The sequence below is a fragment of the Rousettus aegyptiacus genome, unplaced genomic scaffold, assembly GCF_014176215.1.
Source record: "Rousettus aegyptiacus isolate mRouAeg1 unplaced genomic scaffold, mRouAeg1.p scaffold_m13_p_8, whole genome shotgun sequence".
NCBI classification, from domain to species: Eukaryota; Metazoa; Chordata; class Mammalia; order Chiroptera; family Pteropodidae; genus Rousettus; species Rousettus aegyptiacus.
In genome coordinates, this window is record NW_023416311.1 from 87,048,476 (window position 1) to 87,055,512 (window position 7,037).

At 36.0% G+C, this 7,037-nt stretch overlaps 1 pseudogene; it reads left to right on the forward strand.

The window, feature by feature from the left end:
- Positions 1-2,156: 2,156 nt before the first annotated feature.
- LOC107518962 lies at positions 2,157-2,708 on the forward strand (annotated as a pseudogene).
- Positions 2,709-7,037: the final 4,329 nt, after the last annotated feature.

The window sequence follows — 7,037 nt, forward strand, 5'->3', positions numbered from 1 at the left end:
AAATGGTTTCTTAATAAGTGATTTGGAGACAACTAGAGTCATACAGGGGTTGGGGGACATATCCAACTCTCACACTAAGTGAATTAGAGATCTAAGTGTAAAACAGCCATAAAAGTACTAGATTTTGAAAGCATGACCAAATTTCTGAATAATCTGGGAGGAAAACTTTCCTAACCACAACTCAAAATCCAGAAGCAATAAAGAAAAAAATCGATGTAGTTAAGTATATTTTTTACAAATTAAAAAATAACAATAATACAGTAGCCCCCCTTATCCATGAGGAATATATTCCAAGACCCCCAGTGGATTCCTGAAACCTCAGATAGTACCGAAGCCTACATATACGTTATTTTCTATATACGCATACCTATAATGAAGTTTAATTTATAAATTAGGCACAGTAAAAAATTAACAATGATAATAAAATAGAACAATTATAACAATATACTGTAATAAAAGTCATATGAATGTGGTCCCTCTCAGGAATTTATTTTTCCTTCTTTACAATTTCAAAGATAGGAAATTTGTTCTTACCGTAGATCTTAGCAACCTCAGCATACGATTTTTTGTCTTTCCTTATAAAGTCGAGAACGTTCACCTTTTCACTTGAAAGAAGCACTTTGCGGCTTTTCTGGCATATTCGAATTGCCAGCATCACTACTCTTCCAATTTAGGACCACTATTAAGTAAAATAAGGGTTACCTGAACATAAACACTGTGACACCTCAACAGAACATCTGCAGCACACACACCGTTGAGATGCTAGAAAAATGGCTGATTCACGTCCGGGCAGAATGGAGCAGGACTCGCGAGATTTTTATCACGCTACTCAGAACGGCGCCCAATTTAAAACTTGCGAATTATTTTTAGAATTTTTCACCTAATATTTTTGGACCGCAGTTGACCACAGGTAACTGAAACCTCAGAAACTGAAACCATAAATAAGGGGGACTAATTTTTGCAAGGCAAAAAACTCCATGAGCAAAGTAAAACCACAAATGATGAACTGGGAAGATTATTTGAAATCTCTATCACAGACAAAAAGTTAACACCTTAAGATAAAAGAATTATATCCATCAGAATAAGTTAGACCTCACTCTAGTAACAATGTGAAATATTTCAGTGACATAAAGCAACATTATTTCTCACACTATATGCTCAGTATTGGTCAGCAGGGGGCTCTATAATCATATTGCCTTACCAGCTCAAACTAATGGAGGCTTCCTCTCAATACTTGTTTCCACAATGGTGGAGGCAGGGGAAAGGAGCATCTGCTGAGGATGTCCCTCAGTTATATTGGCCAAAGCAAATCTCATGAAGATGCTGAGTTCTATAGGTGAGAGTATCAATTTTTGTGAATAGTGATAACAAACTCCACAAAGAGTTTCTAGCAATAAGGAAAAAATAGGAAAAAAAAATTTCTATACAAGAGATAATCAATAGATGTTTTTTAACATTGGCACTATTGACATTTTCAGCCAGATAATCCTTTGTTGTAGGAGTGCTGCCTTGTAAATTCTACAATATTTAGCACCCTCTCTGGCATCCATGAGATGCCAACAATACTACCCTTCCATGGTGACAACCGAAAATATGTCTAGATACTACCAAATGTCCCCTGGAGGCAAAATCTCCTGTAGTTGAGAACAATGGTTTCAGAAAATGGAACACAATTGACCCTTAAACATATGAATATCAGCTCCATCTCACCCATAACAAAAGAAACGTAAATCAAAACTGCAACATACATTTACCACTCCTAAAATCAACATAATCTCATCACAAGGCTTCACTCCAGAATATATTACATAGAAAAAGCAAGGTGCAGAAAAGTGTTTAAAATATGCTACCTTTTATCCAGAAAAGGAAAGAATACAAATGTCTATTTGTATTTATTTAAATTTTTAATACAAATCAATAGAATAAACTGAAAACTTAAAAAAAAAAAAAAAAGGATTACTTATAGGTGGTCGGGCTGGATGGAACTGGGAAAGAAGAGTACAGGGTGGAAGACAGACTTACCTGAATGTACCCTGTTTCAGGGTTTTGATTTGGGGCATGTTAATGTTTCACATAATCAAGAAATGAAAAATTAAAAATAATAATAATAAAGCTCCCAGCTCTTTTCCGGACCTAGTGGAACAAAAGGCACCATCATGGGGCCTGACACCTGGCACAACAAAGATCGCAAAGGTTCGGCACAAGGAGCCCAAGAGCCAGGACTTCTACCTAAGGCTGCTGGTCAAGGTGTACAGGTTTCTAGCCAGACGAACCAACTCCATCTTCAACCAGGTGGTGCCGAAGCGGTTGTTCGTGAGTCGCACCGACCGGCCACCGCTGTCCCTTTCTTGGATCCGGAAGATGAAGATTCCGGGCTGGGAGGGCAACACCGCTGTGGTTGTAGGGATGATAACGATGACGTGCGTGTCCAGGAGGTCCCCACACTGAAGGTGTGTGCGCTTCGTGTGAGCAGCTGCTCACAGAGCCGCAGACTTAGGCCAGAGGCGAGATCCTCACCTTTGACCAGTTGGCCGAAGGGCTGGGGCACTATCCTGCTCTCTGGTCTTCGCAAGTGCCAAGAGGTGTTCAGGAATTTGGGCAAGGGCCCTGGAACCCCGCACAGACACACCAAACCCTAGGTGCACTCTAAGGGCCAGAAGTTCGAGCGAGCCAGAGGCCGTAAGGTCAGCCGCAGTTACAAAAACTAACCTTGTATCCTGCTTTGTTATTAAAAAGATTTTGGATGCAAAAAAATAAATTTAAAAAAAATAAATAAATCTCCCAAATATAAAAATAAATAAGCTTAACTGAATGTAAAGTTGATAGCCTAACCACATAGAGAAGAATTATTTCAAATATTTTTAAATGCAATATTTGCATTATATATCAATACTGGAATATATCCTAAGGACACAAAGTACCACAAAAATATCTTAAATTACATTTAACTGTCTTATTGTTAGTAGTGATATTATTACTATTTTGAAACTATTATATACAACTAATATATATAACTTAATAGTACATGTATAGTAAATGATATATTAACATCATTAGGAATCGATATTCAGTGTAAGAGAAATAGATATTTGTAAAATTAGAGTTATTAAATAAAAACCCTGTAATTTTACCTTTGAATATAAAATGTTACATTGAATTCATGATTTCTTTTTTTCCAAAAAAAAAAAAAGTATTTGCTAAGTAGCTGTGACTACTAAAAAGGCCTGGGAAGAATGACAACACAGTAGAAATGAACGCACCTAACACCTACACCTCTAAACACCACTTGTTGGGCAAGTAATATACAAGATGAGCCTAAGAATTTGTCATGCCAGAAATCAAAAAGATTGCCAGAGACCGCCAGGGTCATGCCATAAAGACATAGAAACTAACTTGAATGAGCTGACTGGCTGAAGAGGGCTCTTGAAGAGTGAAGACATTTTTAGAATGAATGAACAAATGAATGAATGAACATTGACTATATAAAAATCCATGAATTTATCAATAGTAGGTTTAAAAATGTCCACCCACCACCTTCTTGGTCACCGTTGAACTTGTAGGGTACCAATTCATTCTGAAATACTAAACTGATAACAAAGGAAAATAATTAACTATTTATCCTGTCTTTTCTGCACAAACTCTACTCGAGAGCAACCAAATTGTTGATAAGGGTGAGAATTCTAACTCTAATGTGGAAGAAATAATAGAACTATTCAATCATCATTAATGGCTGAAAAACCATTAGGTAAAGGTTGTTGGGAAATTTTAAAATAGAGCTCAGAATGAAAACACCCAAACTCACTAAGCAGTGTTAGCATCATTAAGAGTGAAACAATTTGAGGTATGTGCTCCTGATGTGATGCAATTAGAAGTACACAACAACTCCTGTAAAATACTCTCGATTTTTTTTTTTTAATTTGAATACGATAGCCTCTAAATTTAACAACCAATTTACAGGAAGGATGTGAGATAAAGGAACAAACCAAATGATGCCATGAAGATGAAACCAGCCCAATCCAGAGTGACATTCATCAGTACCAGCGACTTCATTTCTTCAAAATATTCATGGCATTAGGAAAAAGGAGAGAGAAGAGGAGACACCTGTTACAGATTGAAGAAAATTTAAGAGACATCAATTAAACATGAATCTAGACTTTATTTCAGTCTTGCTTCCAACAAGTCAACTGGAAAATTGGGAAATTTTAAATGGTCTTGGGTTTTAGATTATATAAAAGAATTGGTGTTATTTTTATTAGCTATAACAGTAGTCTTGCAATTATATTTTTAAGCCATTATCTGTTAGAAATACCTACTAAAGTGTTTATAGATGTAATAATATAAAGTCTGGAACTTACTCCCAGTCCTTGGTGGGAAAAGGAAGCAAGCTGAGGCATAGAGGCAGAGATAAAATTGGCAAAGTGCTAGCAATTGTCAAAGCTGACTGATGCATAGTCCGGAGTTCAGTAAACTAATCTCTGCTTTTATGGATGTTTGAAAAGTCCCATAATAAAAAGATTTTTAAAACTTTTGGTCAAATTCAGGTATGACATTGTCATTTATCAACAGCTTCTCCCAGAACCTGTCTAACTAATCTTCCCTGATATTTCTAAGAAACATAGAGCATGATCATGTTCTTGACACAGTCATATATAATGGCTGTTGATCTTCTATCTTTCTTACTTACTGAGTATCCAAAATCAACGTTGCCCCCAGGCCAAGAAAATAAGGGATTTAATACATCTCTAAAAAATAATAGACAACATGACTTCAGCTGGTGGCACAAGCTAGTGGCATCATAAAAGCATTGACCGAGGGCCAGCCTGGTTTAGGGTACTGTTGGGTTTACTTTGTCAGATGAGAAGTGTATTTTTCAGGACTCTTAATGCAGGTGTTCCAGAACGATGAGAATATTTAGATATCAAAGCTAAATAAAAAATGAAACAGTCCCAAGATTCATAAACTGGATTTACGACCCCATTCTGGCACCGCTGCTTTCTTTATGGAACACACCACAGAAGGATCTCATTAAAATATAATACACAGACAGGTCTGTGACAACTTCGCAATCCTTTGAGACTTCAAGGCTAGTGGGCTGGACGTGCAAACAGCGCTATCAAATAATCCCCAAACAACATCTTAAATCCCTTTAGGAAATATTTGGTATTGTTGAAAAACAGATAATTCTGACACAAAGATTAGCTCTAAAAACAGTGATACCACTTTAAATGATAAAAATTAAACTTCTGAAAAAATATTTCTGAGGCTTAGAAAGCACACAGATTTTGGAGTCAGGCAAAGCTGCATTCAAATCTTGTTTCCGTCCCTTGCCCGAATGTGTACTACATGGGCAGGCTATTTGACTTCTCTAAGCTTCACTTTCTTCATTTGTCAAGTGGATGTGAAAAAGTCAATTTAACAAGACTTATAAGGTTTAAAAAATTTTTACACACGCTCACAGAAAGTGCCTAGTAAAACACATAATGAGGACTAAATAAATAATAATTATTACAGTTAAATGAGTTGGATTGATAAAACGTTTCTAGCCAGTTAAGATGGGAGTCTCTGAAACTACTTTGCTACAAAATTAGAAAAAAGGAGTACAACAAACCATTTTAAAGACTATTTCAGATGCATAACAAAACAAAAATACTTTATAAGTCATTTATTGATGCGAAATATATGTCTTCTCTGATGTGGTGGAAACAGGTATCTAACTCTACATTTTAAAAAAGCCAAAATTACATTACTGAAAATGGTAAAGAGAGCAGTTGCTCAGGGGAAATCTCAGTTCTCCAAAATCGCAAATCATGAAATTTCCATCAATCCATTTGCCACATCACTTTGCTTCTCATTGATTCCTGCCAGCCCGGTGTATAATTCCTATGGCTGTGCCCACCTTGCATGCTCACACATTATCTGGCCTCTAAAATGCATTTACCTTTTTCTCTGTGTCATTTAAATACTTGATTATCCATTCTTTATAGTATAACTTCATCAATATATTAGTAAGTTCTTTTCTAATGTGTGATAATTTGAGTAGGCTTACTTTTACCTATTGCTTTCCAACTGATCATTTGTGGAACAAACTAATAGGGTAAACATGCCTTCAGCTGGTTGCTCCTTTGGCATTTACAAAACACTATATAAATTTGTACTAATAATGATAATAGCGAGGTGGCTCCATAGTGTAGTGGTTAGTACGTCTGCTTTACATACAGAAGGTCCTGGGTTTGCACCCCAGGTAGAGCCACAGACTATAAACCCAGGTCCAGGCCCTAGGTGCGGGGTTTGGGGCTGGCGCCAGGCCTTCTTAGTGCATGCTGCCAGCGTACTTGAAAAGACACCCCACCTTCAGAGATCCAGTTCTTAAAGGGAACACGGCAACTTTCATAGGTGGGGAGAATTAAAGAGGAGAAAAAAATAATAATAATGATAATAGCTAATCTTTGTTGAGCATTCATATGCTAATAATTCTACTATGTCTAAAATGCATTAAATAGCATAATCCTATTAACAGCCCTATAAAGATGGTACTACTATTATCTCCTGTGTATAATGTGGAAAATGGGACTTTGAAAAGTTCAGTTACTTTCTGCATTTCACATAGCTAGTACATGGAGGAATTGGAATAAGAGCTCAGTAAGTCGGATTTCAGAACCTTCTTGTTATTCCTATCACATTCCTATCACCTATTAGTATTTAGAATTCTATCTTGTAAATACCGTACAAGCTCTTAATATTATTTATCAAATAATAAAAAGACAACTCCAAGCCAATAAAAATCATGTTTTATTCATCTGTGTGTCTCCAGTGCTTTAATCTAGGCCCTGACACATATATAGACAGTCTTTGAAGAATAAATAATTCAATTGATATTGCAAAAAGAAATGTAAAATCTTCAATAAAGTTGTTAGATTTTGCTTCATTTTGTTTTTTAACCAAATCTGAAAAAATTGCCCACTTACCAACAAGCTAAATATTAAGTTTAAAAAAAAAAAAAATTCTGATCTATTAATTTAATACAAAACCCTGAGAAT